Genomic DNA, 23,763 nt, shown 5'->3' on the forward strand with positions numbered 1-23,763 from the left:
TAAATAAGAAGAAAACAAAGAAAGAAGAAGTGGGGCCGCTATACACTGAGGATGGAATGGAGGTTAAGGATAACCTAGGCATGGCCCAACATCTAAACAAGTACTTTGCCTCGGTTTTTAATAAGACTAGTGAGGAACCTTGCGATGATGGAGGGATGATAAACGGGAATGTGGATATGGAAGTGGATATTACTGCAACTGAGGTAGAGGCCGTACTTGAACAGCTGGATGGGTCGAAGTCGGAGGGCCCGGACAATCTCCACCCGAGGATATTAAAGGAACTGGCGCGTGAAATTGCGAGCCCGTTAGCGAGAATTTTTAAGCAATCGATAATCTCGGGTGTTGTGCCGTATGACTGGAGGATTGCTAATGTAGTTCCTATTTTTAAGAAAGGGAAAAAGAGTGATCCGGGTAATTATAGGCCTGTTAGCTTGACGTCTGTAGTATGTAAGGTCTTGGAAAAAATTTTAAGGGAGAAAGTAGTTAAGGACATAGAGGTCAATGGTAATTGGGACGAACTGCAACACGGATTTACTAAAGGTAGATCGTGCCAAACCAATCTGATCTCCTTCTTTGAGAAGGTGACGGATTACTTAGATAAAGGAAATGCGGTAGATATAATTTACCTAGATTTCAGTAAGGCGTTCGACACGGTTCCGCACGGGGAGCTGTTAGTTAAATTGGAAAAGCTGGGAGTGAATATGAAAGTTGTAAGGTGGATAAGGAACTGGTTAAAGGGGAGACTCCAGAGGGTCGTATTGAAAGGTGAACTGTCGGACTGGAAGGAGGTCACCAGTGGAGTCCCTCAAGGATCGGTCTTGGGACCGATCTTATTTAACCTTTTTATTACTGACCTTGGCACAAAGAGCGGGAATGTGCTAATAAAGTTCGCGGATGACACGAAGCTGGGGGGTATTGCTAACACGGAGAAGGACAGGGATACTATTCAAGAAGATCTGAACCACCTTGTAAACTGGAGTAATAGAAATAGGATGAAATACAATAGTGAAAAGTGCAAGGTCATGCATTTAGGAATTAATAATAAGAATTTTGGATATACGTTGGGGGCGCATCAGTTGGAAGCGACGGAGGAAGAGAAGGACCTTGGGGTACTGGTTGATAGCAGGATGACTATGAGTCGCCAATGTGATACGGCTGTTAAAAAAGCAAATGCGATTTTGGGATGCATCAGGCGGGGTATTTCCTGCAAGGATAAGGAGGTGTTAGTACCATTGTATACGGCGTTGGTGAGACCCCATCTGGAATACTGTGTGCAGTTCTGGTGTCCCATGTTCAAGAAGGATGAATTCAAACTGGAACAGGTTCAGAGACGGGCTACGAGGATGATCCGAGGAATGGAAAAACTGCCTTATGAAAGGAGACTCAAAGAGCTTGGCTTGTTTAGCCTGGCCAAAAGAAGGCTGAGGGGGGATATGCTCGCCCTATATAAATATATCAAGGGGGTTAACGTTAGGGAGGGAGAGGAATTATTTAAGTTTAGTACTAATGTAGCCACGAGGACGAATGGGTATAAACTGGATATTAGGAAGTTTAGACTTGAAATTAGACGAAGGTTTCTGACCATTAGGGGAGTGAAGTTCTGGAATAGCCTTCCGAGGGAAGTAGTAGGGGCAAAAGACTTTCCTGGCTTTAAGACAAAGCTTGATAAGTATATGGAGGGGATGTTATGATAGGATCGTCAATTTGGGCAATTGATCTTGAATTACCACCAGACAGGTCTGCTCAATGGTCTGCGGGGAGATGTTGCATGCGATGGGTACTGAGTTGCTGCGGAGAACTCCTTCTTGGGTGCTGGCTGGTGACTCTTGCCCACATGCTCAGGGTTTAGCTGATCGCCATATTTGGGGTCGGGAAGGAATTTTCCTCCAGGGCGGATTGGCAGGTGCCCTGGAGGTTTTTCGCCTTCCCCTGCAGCGTGGGGCACGGGTCGCTTGCTGGTGGTGTCTCTGCAGCTTGAGGTCTTCAAACCATTTTTGAGGATTTCAATAACTCGGTCCTGGGATAGGGGTTGTATAAAATTGGATGGGTGGGGTTCTGTGGCCTGCCTTGTGCAGGAGGTCAGACTAGATGATCAGATTGGTCCCTTCTGACCTATGAGTCTATGAGTCTATGAGTCATCTCCTCACACAGTTCCCCCACACAGTTTTCTGATGTCATCAATTCCTTTGCTATGATCAGGCAATGAGCTCCATGTGAGTGGATCCCCTGTGTCGGCTCATGCATGATCTAGACCACAGATTGGAAACTATTTGGACGCGGTCTTTTATTTGTCAGTAAAGTGCCATGAACAACCGTGATGCTCAACAACAAGAACAACAAAAGAATAATAAGCATTTGGGGCTTCATATGCTAAACATTCTCAGCTGTATGGAAGAAGAAAACAAAGGTATAAAGCATGAAGTTGATAACACTGGTCTACAATTTTTGAGAAATCGTCTGCTTCAGAGATAAAATGTGCTATTTATTATGTATTTTGATGTGCTAAATTCAAATATGACAATTAAAACAACTGATTGGCTACTGTTTCTAAGATATTTAAGTTTTTACATTTTATGTCTATGTATATTGTGTACATAGTAGAGTTTTAATCATAAATTGTAAACCTAGGTCTTTTCATGTGTTTATGGTTTCTTTACATGATAATATTTCATCTGTCCTGTTTATGTAACACTTTAAAAATCAGCAAAAGGGTTCTATAAATAAAATTTATTATGAAACAAAAGGCAAAAAACTATTATGTACATAGTTTAGTCCTATCCAGTGTCTACTCAGCACTTCTTGGCTTGTCTCTTGTACTCATTAAATGGAGCATCTCTTGTCACTGTCTAGCAATAGTCTGCAAGCATTGATGGGCTCCATTTGCCCTGATAGCCTGCCAGGAGATTCCACTGCTGTAGTCTGGAGCCCAACAGCTCTGCCTTACTCTTGGGTAGTTCCAAATCCCTGACAAGGTCATTCAGTTCACCTTGTGTTATGAGGTGTGGTTCAGAGGAGGATGATGGGAGAAAATGTGGGTCCTGTGACATTGATGGTTCAGGACCAGAAGTTTCATCCTCTTCCTCTTCCTCATCTGACTTAAGTGAGAATGATTCTGGTGCATCAGGAACCGGCAGTCCTTCTCCGTGGGGTACTGGGCGGATAGCTGATGGAATGTTTGGATAATGCACAGTCCACTTTTTCTTCTTTGACACACCTTTCCCAACTGGAGGCACCATGCAGAAGTAACAATTGCTGATATGATCTGTTGGCTCTCTCCAAATCATTGGCACTGCAAAAGGCATAGATTTCCTTTTCCTGTTCAACCACTGGCAAAGATTTGTTGCACAAATGTTGCAGCATATGTGTGGGGCCCACCTCTTGTCCTGATCTCCAATTTTGCAGCCAAAAGAAAGGTGATAGGCTTTCTTAACCATAGTGGTTATAGTGCACTTTTGTGATGCAAAAGTCACTTCACCACAAACATAGCAGAAGTTATCTGCACTGTTCACACAAGTACGAGGCATCTCTGCTCACTTTGGCTAAACAGAAATGTGTCCCTTTGCAAAATCAAACACTGACAAATAAGAGAGCACGACACTGTATGATTTCTAGAGCTAATATAGGCCAATTTGTTCAGCAGAGTGATGTAAGCTTCGTTATGATTGCATCATCCATGACTTCTAGGAAGAACATGATGCAATTCATATCATGTATGATGCAATACCAGCTTTAGATTGCATCATTCATTGTTTTGCCTAAAAAGTAAGTACTGTCCAAACCCAGTCATAGATTTATTCATAGATCCAGTCAAAGATGTATTTTAGTCATTTCTGGTTTAAATTGAGATCCCTTCCCTTTATAACTCACTTATCCTCCACCATTCCCAAGTCAAGGGTCCTATATACTGACCCAATAGCTTATCTTGAAAACTAGAGCCAATCAACAATTTTAAGCATCATTTTCGTTCTCAGTGACCCAGAATTAGTAAAGTTGGACTACATTTATTTCAGAAGCATTTTGGCTGTAGAGCAGTGTAATTCAGGTTTTACTTCTCAGAGAAAGAAATGAGCTTTTATTTTAGCCATTCTTGCTGTGAGCAAAATGAAACACAGCTACAGCATAACCTTTAGGGCAGTATTTGTTTGATCTTACACAGCTGAGTATGCTCAAGAATAATTCTTACATATTATTAGAAATATGAGGCACACACTCTGATTTAACATGATGGGCCAGATCACCCCTTCCTACAGAGAAGCCTGCAGCGATGGGGCAAAGAGCCAAGGTTATCTGGTAGAATTACCTAGAAATCTTTTCCTATTAGGGAAGGATTAGGGAATCCCCAGAATTTGGAGGGGAAATGGATTCACAAGGAAGAGTTACCTCCCTCTTCTTCCAATTGCATGGGTGGCTTTCCTCTGAGGAGTTGTGTTGTTTCTGGTCCCTTTCTTCTGGCAGCATAGCTCTTATGGGACCCACGCTGTCAGAATAGACAACTGCCTGTAGCTGATCAGGAGTAGGTCCCAAAGGGACCTGGCTGTGTTAACTCCCCAATGAACTTCCACATAGCAATCTGGTGGGTCTGGAGGAGATGTTGACATGGAGATTTGTCAGCCCCCTCATTTATTTCTTATCCCACTCACTGTTACCTGGGGTTCTTTCAACCCAAAGCTCTTGGTAACTTTTACTCTGTGTGAGGCAGTGTCACAAAATAAATCAGGGGAGAAATAACCGTCTGACTGATAGATGCCTGGAACAAACAGGACAACACAAGAGTGCTTTCACTTAAAGCTAAACTTTACTTAGTCTCAAGCACTTACACACGTCCGCAACAGGTTAGTAAAACACCCCCAACCCTTGATAATTACCGAAGCTGAGTGTGGCTCTTGAGTGGCACAGCAGCAGCCCATCGGCCAGTGGGGGACATAAGATGCATCCAGAGGGAGAGTCAAGTCCTGAAGAGTCCCACTACCTCAAACTTTTCCCCCTTATTTATACATTCGTAATAGAATGCCATGTCCCTTAAAGAAAACTTGTTAAGCAAATAGTTTCAATGGTCATGCTTCCTTCTGATTATTGATTAACCAGGTGTGGGTTTTTCCCAGAGTTTGCAGCCTTGAGGCCCCAATAGACATTTCTGGGGCCTATCCTGCACTTATAAAATGCATTTATCTGCAACTTAACACAATTCTTATCAGGAAGGATGTGGGGTCAAGCTGCCCTTTCTATGGCACCCAAAACTCCCTCCCACCTTGGATAAGCGAAGATTACTGATTTGGCTGCTTTTAGCAATAAGCAATAGTGGGTTCAGGCACTTTACTGGTTTGCTGACATCTCCCTGTACACCACAAACCCTTCCCCACAGAGCCCCAGACACAGGGAGCAGCTATTTGTCTCAGAGAGGAAAAGTTCTGCCTATGGCAGTCCTCTTAGCATACAGAATAGACACTTCAGCCCCTGAAGTAATGTGTGCTGCAGTCCTTATGCAATTACTAGAATAATCATACGCACACATGCCAGAGTAGAACCTTGGTTCTTCAGTGGCAGAAACAAAGGCCACTAGCACCTGAGCTAAAGGAGAACTCCCTTAGCTAGTTGTAGTAATATGTCCTGTCTCTTCTTGAAAAAAAGGAAGTATATTACATATTCCAGCTCAGTTCAATAATACTCATCCAGAGAATCAGAGGTTCACAGGCGTTCAAATCCAGCAGTTAGGCACCTGTCTGTAATTAATCCCTGTGTTGCAAATAGACATACTAAGTAGATAAATGATATACTCCTCTGAGGACCTAAGAGAAAAATCTAACTCTTCAGTCCAAAAACACAGGTCTCGAGCTCTTGACATAAGAAATATCATCAACCTTAGTTGGTAGGATAGTATGTCCTTTGTTAGCCAAACACTAGAGGGAGACATTACATCAACATGCATATAAAAGCTGCCGGTAGTAATAATAGGCATTTGAGTGTCTCTGTTGGTCAGTTGCTAGGGGGATAATGACTCATGCACAAACAGAGCTAGTACATTACAACACTGGGAAGTGCACAGAGCATGATTCTCCACTGCCTTGCATCTTGTGCAATCAGATTCAATTCTATCACATCAGAATGGAAGCGTTTACACACTCTTTGTACTTCCTTTACACAGGCTGAATTGACTACCCAAGCTGCAAGGCAGTGATAAATCAGACCCATATAGTCAATGTAGAGATATATAAGTGGTGAATATAGCCACAAGATATACTATGTGGATTTGTATCCTAGCTAATATTTTTGCACTAAAGATTATGATAATCATATGTCCATTAGTGAATCACTTTTTGTTTTTTGGATCCTTCAAATATCATATCTTGAAGTTTTGGCAGCATTTTCTACAGCGAAAAAAATGAGTTGGAACCTATTAGTACAGTTTGAAAACAACAGCTGTTACTACTTCTGTGGTCTTCCAACAATAAGATTAGGGAACTCCACAGCTGTTAGTATACAAACTATTTCCATCCATTTAGTGGTGATTGTAACTGTTGTCACAGTCTTTCTATAGTTGCAGCTCTTTCTGTTACCATCAGAGAAACCCCATGACAGGAGCAGGAATGCTGCTACTAGGGCTGACCAGAGCTCCCTCTCCTCCTTACCCATTTATTCCACATTTTGCCCCCAGGTTGTGGCAAGCTCCTCTGGGACAAGCCCCCATAATATTCTGCTTCTCTCAAGCCACTTCTCCTTTCCAGCTTGCTAAAGGGGACTCCAGATCTCCTTCCACCAGCCAAAAATATAAGAAAATTAATAAAATAGTTTGAAATCTATCCAGCATGGGTGTTCCTCTGGATGAAGCCACAGCTTTGGCTAGAACATAGCCCAGCCACTGCACTGACATTGAAACGCAGGAAGGTGGTGGGGGAAATAGGGAGATATGGACAGACCGGAAAGCAGGAACTTTGCTATTGTCATAGATGGCTCCTTGTGCATGTGTTCATGCTACACCAGAGCATATATAACTACTAGAAATACAATTCTCTGTAGAATAAACCTCTGACTGTGAATCATAGAATAGTCTATAATTAAGGTTGCAAAGCTATATTATATTCCCATTTTTCACTCACAGAATTGTTCGTACACTCACATATTCACCATTTTGGTGTGCATTTTTCCATACTTGGGTTCTGTATGAAGTTGAACACTGTTTTGCTGAAAGTTTGAACAAAAACCTTTTGACATGGTTGGGTAATGTTCATAGGCAGCATATTCTACAGTAGTGTATCCAAGCAATGATGGTGGAGTTTTCATGTTTTGTGTTAGGGTGGGCAATAATAATTCAAATGGGGAACTCTTATTTTAGCATTTGTCTGCTACGAAACATCAGGAAATACTTGACGATGCAAATGTATGTAATGTGAATACAAAAAGAAGAAGAAGAAGAAGAATGGGGGAGGGAGAAGGGGATTGGTGATTTCATTGTAAACTCTAACCCTGATGACTGTGATTTAGCCAAACAGCCTCCTCAGACAATCATCGTTTGAAACACACACACAGCCAAAGCCTCCCAGAACAATGACTTAATGTGAATGATCAAATAGGGATTATTTGTATAGCAGAGGACATGGACATGACATTTTATAGGTAGAAAATTTAAGCACGTTTCCGATATGGGTAGTTTATAACTTCATATAGAAATGTAACGCAGGTTTAGAGTCTATCTGGCCTTTATGAGGAGAGAGGAAGTAAAGGGCTGGTCAGAATTGCACTGTGCAGGGCTGCTACCAGGATGCTAACCACAGGAAATGACTTGGGGAATAGGCTGTGCTCCTTAAAGGGCTAAGCAATTTATTCACTCCTTCCCTACACTGGAGAGCTCTGGGAGGCATTTTGTATCTGTAAGGGAGAATGTTTCTAGTGCTTCCCTGGGACACTGTAGCACTAATGCGGAGTTATGCCCAACAGGCATAAATTAGGCCATAATGAGTCAAGACACAGTACAGTTGTTCATCATGGCTAAGCCAATGTTTTTGTAGAACCTAAACTGTACTTCTGCATTTAAAAACAAAAACAAACTGTGGAATCTTAATATCACATTAACCTAAGGGTTGCATTTATTAGAAGAGCAAATTTAATGTATGCTGGTGATAGGTAGTTGCTTACCCTCCATTAAATTAAACAATGTCCCCTTGCATTCAGATGTCTTATTAAAGTATCCATTCTCTCCAAGACCAGGTGAACACTGTTATTCAAATCTTCTTCTGTTTCTCTTTAGTGACAGAAAACCTTTCTGAGGCAAAATGCTTATCTGAAGAGAATCTGTTGGCTGCTACACTAAACCAGGTATCTATCCAGCTGATTTTGGAGAATATAATTCATCCTGTTCCATGGCTCTTTCCAGAGTGAACAAGATTATCACATTGCAAGGACCTGTACAGGAAGCACCTACAATAAGAAAACATTTTGAGAGATTGAAATATAACTTTCACTCTAGCTTGTTTGCGTCTTCTGTAGAACATATTGTAGCCTACCATGAACATTTTACACGAGTACACATTTTCTTTAATCATTTGCAGAAAGACTAAAAATATTTTTTTCTGAATATCAATTTTATAAAGACACATATTTCTATGCAATTGACTGCATCCTCAAAAGACAAAGTGCATCAGACCTGACAGCCAATAACTTTTTCTATAGGTCACTCAATATGGAAAAGTTGGCAAAAAATAAAACAGATGAACATGTTTGACTAGTACACAATTTATAAAAACAAGGCGTAGCTAACACACTTAAAGTAAGATTCGCTCAGTGCACTGGGACATTGGATGCATCGCAAGTATGGAAAAATCTGCACTACCACTCCTTGTGCATTGCCTCCTTTGCAGTGTCAAGTGTATTAAACAAAACTCTCTGAAAAGCACTAACTTCACATTAGGAAAAACATCAAAAATTCTACTGTACCTTGAACCTGTAACCAAATAATTATGCCAATCTAAGTAGTGCAGCGATTAGTAAGGCAGCAGGATACATTTACACTAGTTACAGTGCATGCACATATAAAGAAAATGAACATTCAGAGGTGTATTAATTATAATGCAGTCTGTATGCTGCCTAACTGCATATCAGCATGGAACAATTTCTGCTTGGCTTTTTCATGTGAATAGATCTATGGAAAACCGTGGGACTGCTCATGTGAGTATGGAGATTAGGATCTAATCCTATGTTTATGATGTTCCCTGTTCCTGAGGTCAATCGTTGTTTGAGAAGCAATTTAACATACTTTAATTAGTAATGAATATGTTAAAAAATGAAAAGGTCTCTTAGCTAGCTAGATGGAAGACAGCCATCTGGGAGGGGAACAGCACAGATGCTAATCATGTCTTTCATCTCTATACAAACAATATGGTGTGCTGACTCATTAAACTACACATATGTAAATATACCTAAAAAGTGTATGCAAAATGGCTGTGAAGCTCATGTTTTCCTTGTTATAAATATAGCTATTAATACATGCTTATGAAAAATGTATCTAGGGTAGAATAATAATAATGCTATCAAAGTTGTTGCAAAACCCTTGTGCAAGGAAAAGGCACAGATAACAAAGACTGTCAATGTTGGCAGATGGAACATTATTATATGCAGCAATAGGTTTATCTTAGCTGCCTGTTTCATCATGTGGCATTTCAATAACTCGCTACCAGGAGAAAGCATTTCTATGCATATCTTCACCCAGACATGTTCATAATACCCAGAGCAGTAACTATTCAGTCTGCTGACTCTCTCTTGTTTCAGCTGATATTTTGAAACATGGATTATTAGACATTCCCAAATGGGGACAAACAACAAAAGACAGTATTTCCATACCCATCTTTTCTGCTTGCCTGATCATGGCACATTACAGAATCATTAGTCTGAATACAAAAAGTACTTTCAACTTGAAAGGTTTGCCATTGATATCTCTCAACTAACAGGATTCAGTTCAGAGTTGCACAGTCAAAGAGACTTGGAGCAATTGTAATGCAAATATTCCTGATATGAAGCAAAGAAGACGAAATCATAATGGAGAATAATAAAGCACTGATTCTGCAGAGAAGATCATTGTTTGTATTAATTTAGCCATCACTTCTTCTGATACTGTATGAAGTTCTGCTAAATGAAGTTTGAATGTTTGCATTATACTTTAAAGACAAGCCTTTGTTCCTTTATTTTTTAAGCATTTTTCAACTTACTATGGACCAAATATGTGATGCAACCTTTAAAATATCTGACGACCTAAAATAAGGAGCAAAATAAATAAAAAAAAACAACAAGAGAAAGTTTAGAGTATTATGAGAGCAAATTTTTTATAGGGTAAAGTTATCAAGTTTCATGATTCAATTGCTACCTTTTAATAGGGCTGCAAATCATTTTCCAAAATTGAACCTACAATTTATTTTTTCCATGAAAAAAGTCTTAGATACATATGTGCTAATTATGTTGTTGGGTGTTGACTTGACTTGTGTGTGTAACTGTAATTTACTCTAAAAAAATCACACAGTGCATCTGCAGTTAATTGTAGGGTACTTTTTGAAATTTGGCCCCTTGTGTCAATAGTTATGGTAATAAGCAGTGTGATAAAAACCTGGATATAAAGTGGGTCTGAACTAGGGTTATGCTTCTTAATCAGAAGATAAGTGGTAACTCCACCATTTAAAAGAAATAAAAACTAATAAGAAACCTGTAACAGGTAAGAGCTGGAGAAATAATGTGTGCACTCAATTAAAGGGTAAAGAACAGCACAGTGCATAGCATGAGTTTTGCAGAATTGAGAACACCATGCATGCAATGTACTCATGTCAAAGTTACACAGAAGCTAGTAGAGAAAAACTAATTGAAATAGAAAATCTGATGAAAGAGTTGGGGGAAACAGCAAATATTTTCCCAAAGTTGAGGCTTCAGGCTGATTCAGCTGTATGCCAGGACTTTAATGTTAGTACATTTTTAGAGTCAGATTGTCTGCTTGGTGCAAAACAGCCCTAAAACAGGATAGCCAGCCATTAGAGGGTCACAACGGCGTAAGGGGATCCTTCGATGGCAAAGGTCAGCTTACGAGGTCCTTTGCCAACAAGGGCATGTCCTGAAGAATGCATATGTGGCTGGAATTTCAATCCAGGTGAGCTCCTGCTCCTGCAATGGCCCCTAATGGCCAGTGCAACCAGTCCACAGCAGCCCCTTGCAGCCCCAGGTCAGAGGAAGCACCAGTCGTTCCCCCTTGGTCTCTGCAGCAGGCCCAGCACCCATGCACAGATGAACCAAGACTATGGGAGTTTCTCACTTTGCACAAATCCAGCTAAGCCATGGTATTTTTCTTGATTTCATCAACACTGCAAACTATCGGATATGTTACATAGTATTTAGGGAGCCCCAGTGCAATCAGTGCTAGGCACTCTACAATCTTTGTACATCCATTACAGTTTGCCAGTTTGTTTTATGTTTAGTCATATTTTTCCTTTGATTTATTCACTTTCTTTTCTTCATGGATATTTAAGGTGCTGTTTATTTGCTAGCATGCTTTTATAGAGTAAATTTCATTAAGCTTTGCATTATATCTTTTAAATTATAATGTCAAATAAGAATGTCCTGTGTTAACCACAAGCCATGACAATGTGTATGTTACTCTATTTATCTATGCTGTCAAATTCCAGTTTTGTACTAATGTAACCATGAGATCAAGTTATAAGTCTGTAAGTTTTCTGCTTCAATAGGTTGTTGCCATGTTTTTCAGTGGAGATGAGCTCCAGCTATCTTTTATATATTCTATGAGTGATTTCTGGGATCCTGTGTCTCACGAACACAATGTAACTTTACTGTCTGCAGTTATCATACTTGTTTAGGTTAGTCCTCAGTATGCTTAAGTGTTTGATTTACTGCAAATTATGGCTGTTTGGAAAAATTCCAATGAAATATGTTTTCAGAGATGTTCACAGAGATGGTTCTATTTCAATGAAGTTCAGCTGGAACCCAGGCAGGTTTACTGCCAGTACATCAACCTAGTTCCCCAACAGCCCACCTGGCTGGCTGCTGGTGAGCCCCAACTGGCAGTGGCTGTGGCTCCCTTGCTCCCAGAGTTCATAGCTGCCAGGCAGACTGCCCCAGAGTCAGGCAGCCCAGGACTTCAATGTCTGCAAGTTGTGGGTGACTCCACCAAGTGGACTGTCTCAGAGTTAAGTTCTGTTGAAATGTGGGTGTCTCAGGTAGAACCCTGCAAATCTGGGGATATATGCTTTATATCTGTGGCTATTCTTGTCTGTGGATGTGGATATTTGCTGACCATGTTCATGGATTGTGGATCAGATGTGAATACAATTTTTGTATCTGCAGAGGGCTCCTGGGGTCAACAAGAGAGAAGATGTTAATGAAACATTTGTTCACAGTTAAAATATTAAACAGTTAAATGTGTTCAGAGTTTTATGGCAAGTTATCAATGGCTTAAGTGTAACAACCACTATTAAAAATCTTTTAAACCATTGGTGCTGACTCCGTGGGTGCTCTGGGGCTGCAGCACCCATGGAAAAAAAATAGTAGGTGCTTATCACCCACCAGCCACCTGCCTGTGCGGGGAAGGGAAGGGCTGGGGGCAGGAAGAGGCAGGATGAAGTCTCAGAGGAGGGGGTGAAGGAGGGGCAAGAAGAGGCAGGGCAAGGGTGGGGCCTTGAGGAAGGGGTAAGTGGGGTAGGGCCTCCGGGTAGAGTGGGGGTGAAGCACCCCTGGGGAAAGCTGAAAGTCGACACCTGTGTCTTAAACTTTTTACTAAATACATAGAAAAAAGGAAAAAAACAGTTAAAGCATTTGAAATGTAAAAGATTGACTAAGGTTTTCATCTTAACAATACTCCTTCTTCCTTTTAGTTGTAGAGAGTTTATATATGGAAAAACAATCCTTATTTGACAGTCTTTTAGATGATATCAGATCAGGAGCTGCAGTAGCACCCTAAAAGTGGCCAGAACTGTGGCCTTGCATCCCATGCTGTGTTGCACACCCCCTCCTAGGCGTCAACTCTGTGGGTACTCCAGGGCTGGAACATCCACGGGGAAAAATTTGCTCAGCACCCACCGGCAGCCATGCTCTCCTCTCTTCACCTCATTCTCTCCCCCGAATGCGCCACGTCCCCGCTCCTCCCTCTGCTTCCCAGTGCTTCCCACCCCCAGTCTGCCTAACAGCTAGTTGGTGGCGCTGAGGACTTTCTAAGAGGGAGGGAAGGTGTGGAGATGCAGTGCACTCAGGGGAGGAGGTGGAGAAGAGACAGGGCAGTGGTGGGGACTTGAAGGAAGGGGAATTGGAGTGGGAAGGGGGCGGGCCTCGGTGGGAAAAGGTGAGGTGGGGCTGGAACTTTGGGGAAGGGGTGGAATGGAGCTGGGGCGAGGGCGGGGCAGGGGTGTGGCCAGAGGCAGGGCAGGAACAGGGGCAGGAGGGGTTGAGCACCTACAGAGGGGAAGTCAGCACCTAGCCCCCCACCAAGATCCCACCCCTGTGGTGCCCATTTCCCCCAAGGCCCCAGGGCTGCCCAGAGAGGGGGCAAGTGGGGCAATTTGCCACAGGCCCTGGGCCCCACAGGGGCCCCCACAAGAGTTTTTCAGGACTCCTGGAGCAGGGTCCTTCACTCCCTCTGGGGCCCCCAGAAAACTTTTGTGGGGCCCGGTCCCCCGGAGCTTCTTCTGTTCCAGGTCTTCAGCAGCAATGCAGCAGCAGGGGGTCCTTCTGCTCTGGGACCTGCCGCCGAAGTGCTCCAAAGACCTGCGGCGGGGGGTCCTTCCTGAATCCCCTGGGGGCCCTGCAAGGCCCTGCCCCTGCAACACCCATTGTCCGCATGGACCCACCCCTTCTCCTGAGACCCCACCCCTGCACCAGTCCCTCCTCAAAGGCCCCACTCCCATGCCACCTCTTCCCCCTAAGACCTCACCTGCCTGTTATTCCTCTTTGCCCTCCCCCCTCTTTGCTCACTCTTATGACTGGAAGAAAGTGGGAGCCATGGCCTCCTGGGCTCCCTTGTTCCAGCACCCCTGTATCAGCGATGGTATTAACTGTTGTTTCCTGGGAAAGAAGAAGAAGTTAGTTGAGATGGAGCTGTTGTTGTTAAAGTGTGATCCAGTTTCCATGAAGACAAAACAAGACAACCAAACACAAAAAGACAGACCAGAGAATAACAAAGATAGAAAATGCAACTTCTGCTTCTGTTGCTGACTCTTACTTGCAAACTCAGTTTTGGAAAAAATGCAAGCACAGCACATGCCACTCAGCATCTTAACAGCCACTCAGCATCTAGCAAATTTCGACAAGCATTGGGCTGCTTAAGGCATCACTTTTAGCTTCCCCCCGGTCATGGTCTCACAGCAGTGTTGCAAAAGGTGAAGTCTTGGCAAAGAAAAAGTCTTATTAAACAGACATCAAAGAGACAGAGACAGAAAGAAGAAGAAGAAATAAGATGAGAAAGGAAAATGTCACAAGAAGAAGTGGGTGACAGCAGGTACCAAACTCTCATATCCCAGATGGCGTCAGTATTTAGCCAAAACTTGTGGTGGTGGTGATGTCATTGGTTTCCTCTCTCTGGCCATGTCTGGTCAGGATATCTTTTAGGGTCAGGAAGATGAAGGCCCAATGTTGCCACAGTGGATCCCAGGGTTTGAGGATAAGGAGGGGATGGCAGTCATGGTGCTGAAACTCACTCCTTACAGTCCACCCATCTCCCCCTTCACTCCTATTAAATGACCACCAGATAAACAATGTCCAATAAGAGGTGGCAGCCTCTTCCCATTAATAATTGAAAGACAGTTCAGTGATTTCTACTATAAATAATTCCTCCCATTTCTAGAGTCTTTTTACTCCCTGTCATATCAATCCATGAATTTACCAGGAGTCTTTAGGACCCTGTATGACAGTTCTTTTAACCTAGACTGGTAGAAATTGGATTGTTTACTTGTGAAACATTTTATTAAGGCAAAGTTACAATAAAACATTTACATATTACATCAGGGATCGGCAACCTTTGGCACGCAGCCCATCAGGGAAATCCGCTGGCGGGCTGGGATGGTTTGTTTACCCACAGTGTCTGCAAGTTCAGCCAATCGCAGCTCCCACTGGCTGCAGTTCACCATTCCAGGCCAACTGGGGCTGTGGGAAGTGGTGCAGGCCGGGCGATGTGCTGGCCACTGCTTCCTGCAGCCCCCATTGGTCTGGAACAGTAAACTGTGGCCAATGGGAGCTGCAATTGGCTGAACCTGATGCTGCTGCAGGTAAACAAACTGTCCTGGCCCGCCAACGGATATCCCTGATGGGCCGTGTGCCATAGGTTGCCGATCCCTCTACTACATCATACATTACTTCTTATTTATTCAGGATTAGGTGAATATTCAAAGAACCTGGCTAAAGATTCTGACTTGGTGGCTGGGGAGCCCTCCTCCTTTGAGTATGTTAAAAAGGGCAAGCAAATTTCTAAATATCTATTCTCTTTTAGGTGCTTCTCTTGTATCGGTCTATTTGTCTTCAACTTTTCATGACATTTATAAACAATTTTATGGAAAAGACAGAGCTGGACTTTTGGTTCATTGGACAACTTAGAGTAATGGCTTTGGAGTTACAGACCTCAGAACTTTCCAGGTCCTTGGCTCCAAGACAGACCATGAGACAGACAGCCTCAGAGCCAGGGATCCAATATCCTTTTCATGGTGAATTTCTGCATTTAGGGGGCTGTTCCAAATCAGATAATAAACAAATTTCAAAATATCTAAATCCTCTATGAAACAAACTTATCTGTCTTGCACTGGTTGTAATAGTGTTTCTTCTTTTCAATCTCCTGTCTTCTGGATTGAGCCCTTTTTATGTTTGTTTGTTTGTTGTTGTTGTTATCATCTTGTTTTGTTTTGTTTTAAACTAATATAGGTTCAGATCCTTAGCTGGTCTATATTACTGTAGCTAATGAGTGTTATTGATTTACACCAGATGAGGCTCTGGCCAATGGGGTATACAAAGGAATACAGTATATTTCTTGGCACAAAGTTAAATATTTTGCTGAATAGGGATGAACTTAAACACATACTTCAAGTTAAGCATCTGCTTAAATGCATTGCTGAATTAGGACTATTATGAATCACTGCTGCATGACTTTTCCTGCTTCTTAGTATTTCTTGAGCAATCTCCATTTTTGTATTTCATTAAAGTAGTCACTCTTTTTCTACTTTCCCTTTTCAAACAATGCATTTATATTCAGCTGTACTCTTCCCCAGCATCATGCCTCAAGCTAAACACTATCTCTTATAGTTTGCAGTGTTGACTATTAGGGATGAAATTTTAAAATACTGCACATGGACAGTGTATAACAATACAACATAGAGTAGTCCCAGATTTATGTTTCAGATATCTCTGAATTTGGAGCTTCTAAATACCGTTGCCCTCCTTAAACATTAAACAACCCAGCCTGCATATTACTGAGTAGACAATCTGGGTAATGATGAATCACGTGAATCCAACACACACATGTCCTTATACACATGGAGTGAAACCTGTCCCCACTGAAGCCAATAGCAAACTCCCAATAATTTCAGTGGGGCCAGGGTTTCATCCATGGATTTTACTACACACAGGGATTTTATTACAGTAGCTTAAGAAGAAACCTAGATGTGTTAACTCCATATTTACATCAAAGTAACCAAGGAGAGAATCAGGGCTAGTATGATTCTCTGTGTGTGTTATTGAGATTTGGTGTGCTGCAGTTTCTGTGGATTCACACCAGGATAACAGAGATCAGAATGTGGCCCTTTATCTGTTATAAGAATAAGTTATTTTCTCTTTGGGCAAACAACATTTTTTATTATTTTCGTGTCATGTCTGTATTTAGCTGTGCTCCAGACATGCTCATCTGCCCCATCAGGATGAGGAAGATCTTTTTGTCATTTCCTTGACGTCTCACCCATTTGGAAAGAGACGTGTCACTCCACGATAAAGCATATCCCTGAGCATATTTGACATCACAGCTGATGCCTCTTCTGCAAGCAGAAGCCATAACTAAGTGTGGCATTACGCCACTAACATTAAGAATCCCTTACTCTTATTCAAGAAGAGTGATTTACCAGTACTAGACTGACTGATGCCTCAGCACATTAACAATGGTAAAGGTGCTGCTAGATCAGTTCTGCTGTACATTCTGCTCCCCTATAGGTTGTCTGCTTTTGTTTGTGTGTGTCTGTGCACACGTGTGTGAACATGTGCATATGTTTCAGGAGGATTGAAAAAAAATGCAAGGAAAAATCTGGCCTTGAGTGTTGTCTCTCACCGACACACACACATAGCTGAAGGCTGCAATTTATTTATTTTTTTATATGGTTTTTTTTCTGATGAAGATAAGTTACGTTTAGGGCTGTCTGGGGCTCTTTGCTTTGTCTCACAAAGATGCAGTCTATCGCACACTGGTCAGATATTCAGCATCACAGAATCAAACTAACTGGACAAATAAAATACCTATGATGCCTTCAAAAGAATTTACAACTGCACAAATTTCACTTTGCAATCAAACCAATGGAAAAAACAGCAGGATAATTTCAGCACAAAAATAATAGAGAATGTTCTCCCTCTCTTTTGGTCAATGCCCCACTCCTTTGTTTTCCAGTGTCAGCCCTGTTGTATAACTGCTGAATAACTGTATTAGGAATGTCTGACCTATTGGATGTGCCTATTCATAATTTGCAGGAAACCTGCCAGAAACTACGTGTTTGGTGTCCATGAATAGAAGTGGCTTTGATTATCTAAATATTTGTACTACTACTTGTACTACAAGTCTTTGAGTGTTTTTGAAATTAGGATCCGTATTTGTTTTTCTGATGGGATCATATCTGCTTAGCTCCAACATCTAATTCCACATTAAATTTTTCTTGACTCTGTTTGCATAACACAGTGCAAGTAAGTTGTGCAAGGCGAGGTGGAAAGAGAATAGGAACATGTGAGAAACTGAGAACCAGAGAGCTCCCTTACATTTCAGATTCATCCAGTTAAGGTTGATGGCTCATAGTGAGTCACAGGATTGACCTCTTTACCTTTCCTTTTCTTTCAGTTTTCAAGAACATAGGGTGAATGCTGTCTGGTGCAATTCCAACAGGCTTTAACTTTATTTTCACTAGTTCATAACTGTGAAAGGTACTTCAGGCTCAGCCTCAAGCAGAGGATTGGAAAAAAAATTATATAAACATTGACCCAGGTTCAGAAAAACTAAATCCAAGATATACAAAATAATAATGAGTGAACCTCAAAATGTTGGCCATACCTGAACACTTAAAACTCAGAGACCCCTTTCAGCTCCTTTATTGTGAAAACAGAAAGTGGAAGGTAAGATTTCTCCAAACATTATTCCATAACAAAGCAGCTTAAAGGACTGCTTCCTGTCTTATCAAGTCTAAGGGAGTTTGTAATGTAGGTGTAGTTTCATTACATAGGATTTTGAAATAAGTGAAAGGCAATGTGCATCGGCATTCCCTGGGGAATGCACCTTGACGTGGTGGGGCATGTGTTCCAATGACCTTGAGAGCCAAGGAGGTTTAGCCAGGTAGGAACCTCACAAAAAGCAGTCCACTAGCCCTCCAGAGTGGGCATTGTGCGATAGGCAAAAAAGGGTATCTTCATAACAAAGTTAATTTAGAGAAGCACAACAAGGTAGCCATTCTAGTAACCAGCATAATAGACAAGAATGGCAGTGTTTTGTTCATGCCCTAAGTGATGTCTGACAGCTCAGGAATGATTCATATTTAGTGCACACCTAAGATGTAGTAAGAGTGTCTGAATTTAGTAATATATGCCATTTTCCATCCCCAAATCCTGATTTCAGTGTCAAGGTAAACTATCTTTAATAAACATACATTTAGTATGCAGCATAACCCGGTTTTAATCCAGCACTGAAAACAGTGAAATGTATTGACCATTATTCTAGTGATGCTTCACTAAAATGCTTAGGATGTTCAGTTTGGATTAGAAAGGGCTCCAATGTTTTCCCAAACCTTATCATCATTAGTCATGCAGATTTTCTGAGGGCAACTTTTCGCATAGCATTTTATCACTATTGCTTCTAGTTCTAACAGGAAGAAGAAATAAGTCAGTAAAGGAAACATCCAGAGTTATTTGTGGTTCTGCCAGCACAAGAGATTGTAAAATTTCTTGTTTATTGTGTCAGTGTTTCCAGATCAAATGTACTCTGAAAATGCATAATGCGATCTGAAAGTCGAGCTGGGTTCTTTCCTTCTCTTTCATGATCACCAGTAATAAAGACTGTATGAAATTATACCTTCAGGTTCACCTAAGTCTTATTAGTAGGGTTACACAGGTGTGACTAATGGGCCTCTATAGGGTTGAACATATGTAGCTGAGGCAAAAATTGGCCACACATTTGGAACTTAGTGGACAATTCTATTGACAAAGCCTAAGAAGCAGTAAAACTCAGCCTACTCCTCCATAACTGGTAAAAAGTAGTTAAATCTTTTTTCCCCCACAATATAAGTAGTTATGATTCTGAATCCATGAGGAATCAGAATTGTTACAGAAGGTGATATTTCTGTACATTTTACACTTTACTTTTTGAAGAAGCACATTTTCAAATTAATTTATTAGATTTCTCCTCTCTCTAGCCTAACTTTTATAAAATTCTCACATTAAACAATTGCATGAAACTACATAGGACATAAGATGGAAAGAGATGTCTTGGGTTACTGAGTCCAGTCCCCCGCTATCAGAGATAATATATTATATGTTGTCAGTTAATATACTTTTACTTAGAAGTTTTTTTTGCAAATTGTAAAAGTAAAATATTTTGGATTATATTACTTTAGTGTAGTTTTCTATATATATTGTCAGGCTAGCTTGATTCAGTCATGAAATTCAAGCTTCTTTTATTTTCTTTCATTGCATATTAAGATACATTGTATGATCTTTGTTCTCTAACAGTAAAATTTTGGTGCCCTTGAGGACAATGGCAAAACTTCCACTGACTTAAGTGGGACCATGATTTCACTTGATATATCGATAGCAGATAGTAGATGTTTCAAATGATCTTTTTTTCTTCTTTGTATAAAACTCATGTAATTAATTTGTAGAAGCTTAAGCATGGGAATTTAAGTTAATTTCTTGCTTGGTTATCCTGTAATTGTTTGTTAAAAACCATCCAACCAGCAATACTGCAAGCTGCTCCAAAGTAGTGAGGCTCATTCAATGTGTTGGTTATAATAAGGTAAATATGCTTAAATAACTGCATATTTCAAGTGTTAGCTAGTGTGATAGTAATACAAATTGTGTCTTTTACCTGAAGGATCCAAAGCAATTAACAAAGTTTGCAAACTATGGGCTCCTGCTCACCTTTAATTGGACTATTTACATGAAGAATTTTTGGCTGCTTATTGCGGGGGGGAATCCCTTAATATTAATGCAATGCTAAGTTTGAGAACATTTCAGAAGAAATATCAGGTAGCATGGTCAAGTTAACGTTTACTTAAAAACTTTTAACTTTTTGGATTTTCCAAATTTCTTACACTTAATGCTGAAGTAATCTCAGGAACATAGGAAGATAAGAATTGCTATACTAAATCAGACCCATGTAATCCAGTATCCTGTCTCTGACAGTGGCCAGCACCAGGTGCATCAGAGACACCACAGTAGGAAGATCTGGGATAATTCTAATCCCTGATACTTAGAAATTGACTTTAAGACTGAATCCCTTCCAAACTTTTTTTTTAGCATTACCTATTATAATTCTGAATAGTGTTCTTAATCATATAAATGTCCAATCTCTTTCAACATTGCTAAGTTGTTAACCTGACCAATCTCCTGTGACAAATGAATTTCCACAATCTAATGACACAATTCATGACAAAGTATTTCCTTTTTTTGAATTTACTAGCTTTCAATTTCACTGTGTGTTCCCTTTTTCTCGTGTAGCCCCTTTGACAGTTTAGAGGCTTGAGAAAAGCAGCTCTGTCATTGGGCAAAGTGTCCCTTAAGGGGGTTGGAATTAGGCCTTAACTGTGACGAATCAGATGCCTCCCAGTTGGTGCTCTGAGGGTAGGGATCAGGTGATAGCTTGAAGATCACCTGGTTCTTCATGAGAGCTAGCAAATAGCTTAGTTGCTAGTGAGAGCTGATGTAAGTAGGAAGGCTCCTGTAGGAGTTCCTGAATCAAGTGATATCATTCAGTTCATGTGTGACTCCAGGATAAATGGTTTCTAGATTGTAATCCATAAAGAGCAGTCTAGAGAGAAAAAAAGGAGCAGAGATGCTTGCCTTTGCTCCTAGTTAGGGAGCAGGCTAGCAAGGAATGTGAGAGCTTCAGAGTGTAGCTAGGCTCCTGAAGAAGACCGCAAAAGAGAAAGGACATGACTGAGATAGTGAATTTATTTTAAACAAATTTCTTCAAAGAAATAAAATCAAAGCTCTGAGGGAAAGGGATCAAAATTTTGTGGTTCTCTGGTGCACATGCTGGTAAATGAGCTCCACTGGCTTACAGGCTCCCACAGACAGCTATACAGAGACACAGCCTATGGAAATGAAATGGAGGCTGCTTGCCTCTACTGTGGTTGAGAGACACAAATAGCCAGTGGGGGGCCAGATCAGGAGCCTGCATGACTAGCTGAGCTACCAAGTGCAGGTCCTGGAAAGCCCACACATTGCTGGGACTGCCCAGCAGATGAAGCCTATGCCTTCTGGAACCATTTCTATCTAAGGATCCAACCTAATTCCCAAGGTGAGGGGAGATATATGTATATATTACATATATCCTCTTACCAATCTAGCAAGTACAGGCTCTCTCTAGCACCTGAAAATCCTCAGAGAGAACCATAAACTGAAGCTGTAGGATATCAGGGTTACCAATCCAATTGGGAAAAAGGGAAGTACATCATGAAGTCACCCAGCAAGGTATGTCTGAATCCCATGGAAATCAATGGGAGATACTCAGTGAAAAAGTCTTCAGAAACATCCACTGTTTGACTCATTCTCCTGTATTGTCCAGTTCTGATAGCTTCCTAGAGATCTCCATGGAGGATTCCTGGGCCACCCCTGTGCACATTGTCATAAACATATGGTTAACAGTTAATGCCTCTTTTACCTGTAAAGGGTTAAAAAGTTCACCTCGCCTAGCTAACACCTGACCAGAGGGACCAATGAGGGAACAAGAAGTTTCAAAAGGAAAGAGGGAAGTTTTTCCTTTGTTTAGAGTTTCAGCTTCAGCTGGAGTGAAAAAAGATCAAGGAATCAGCCTCTTATCAGAATAGTAAGTTTTAGAAAGGAATAAATAGGTTTATATTTATTTCTTTGTAACCTGCTTTATGCAAATAGAGGTAGAATCAAATTGGGTATTTAAGCATTATTTTTTTTTTGTGTAACTAAATTTGTGCCCAAGGGAACATCCTCTGTGTTTAAAATCTGTTGTCTGTGAGAGTAGCTGGTATGCTAATCTCTCCCAGAGGGTTTTCTTTTGCCTTTCTTTTCTTTAATTAAAAGCCTTTTTTCTTAATACCTGATTGATTTTTCCTTGTTTTTAGATCCAAAGGGATTGGATCTGGACTCACCAGGGATTGGTGGGGGGAAAGGAGGGTGGATGGTTAATTTCTCCTTGTTTTAAGATCCAAGGGATTTGGATCTGTGTTCACCAGGGAATCGGTGAAGTCCCTCAAGGCTACTCGGGGAGGGGAAGGTTTTGGGGGTACAGGGAGTGATCCAGACACTGAAAATTCTGGATGGTGGCAGCGATACCAGATCTAAGCTAGTAATTAAGCTTAGAAGTGTCCATGCAGGTCCCCACATCTGTACCCTAAAGTTCAGAGTGGAGAAGGAATCTTGATACACATAAACAGTCTTTTTTGGAGAGCACTCTCTGCATAGCTGGAGTGGCCACTGATACCCACTACACCTACTTTTTTGTTCAGATTAAACATAAAAAATAATAGCATATAATCACTACAGTTTGATTGGAAATGTGTACTCACCAGAGGTGCCTTCCCCAGCATCACACTGCCGCCAACTGGTCATGTGAAGGGATGGGTTCCAGGGTTAAAAATAATTCTTGCCTGTTGGGGAGAATGGATCATCCGTTTGCCTGCCTCACATTCTCCTCCTCTGCAATAACATCCTCCTTATTGTTGCTCGAGGTTGCCCGGGGCTCCTGAGAGTCATCCATGGAGCATTTTGGAGTGGTGATGGGGTCACTGCCAAGAATTGCATGCAGATCCTCATAAAAATGGCATGTCTGTGGGGAAGAACTAGAACGACTGTTTTTCTCCCTTGTCTTCTGGTACACTTGCCAAAGCTCCTTTATTTTCATGTGACACTGCTGCATGTCCCTGGTGCAGCCGTTCTTCCCCATACACCACACGCTCTTGATATAAATGTCAAAGTTTATTCTGCTGGATCAGAGCTCTGCCTGCACAAACTCTTCTTCCCACACAGCAATAAGATCCACCACCTACGGTGTACTCTATGCTGGAGCACGTTTGCAGCCTTGAGTCTCCATGATCAGCTGTGCTGGCAAGCTCTCATTGGTAAGCAAACAGGAAATGAAAATTCAAAAGTTCCCGGGGTTTTCACAGGGGAGAGGCTGTTTCCTGTGTACCTGATTGATGTACAGTGGAGTTGAAAGTACTCTCCAGAGTAGTCACAGCGGAGATGCCTTTTTGAGGCCAATTCATTCGAATTACATAATGGAGTGTCTACACTATCCCCATGTTGACCTGTGGCTGTTCAATCAAGCACTACACCTTTGTGGAGGTGGAGGACAGAAGTTGACTTTAACGGCCA

General features: G+C 41.4%; 1 protein-coding gene across 1 annotated transcript in view; it reads right to left on the reverse strand.

Annotated features, from left to right (window-relative positions):
- Positions 1 to 2,461: 2,461 nt before the first annotated feature.
- The window catches only part of LOC127045312 (uncharacterized), a 521,338-nt gene continuing 500,036 nt past the window's right edge, over positions 2,462 to 23,763 (reverse strand). The window contains exon 2 of the mRNA XM_050941320.1: positions 2,462 to 2,624. The gene's annotated coding sequence lies outside the window, so the exon portion shown is untranslated. The remainder of the gene's footprint in view (positions 2,625 to 23,763) is intronic.

This window comes from Gopherus flavomarginatus, chromosome 2 (assembly GCF_025201925.1).
Source record: "Gopherus flavomarginatus isolate rGopFla2 chromosome 2, rGopFla2.mat.asm, whole genome shotgun sequence".
NCBI lineage: Eukaryota > Metazoa > Chordata > Testudines > Testudinidae > Gopherus > Gopherus flavomarginatus.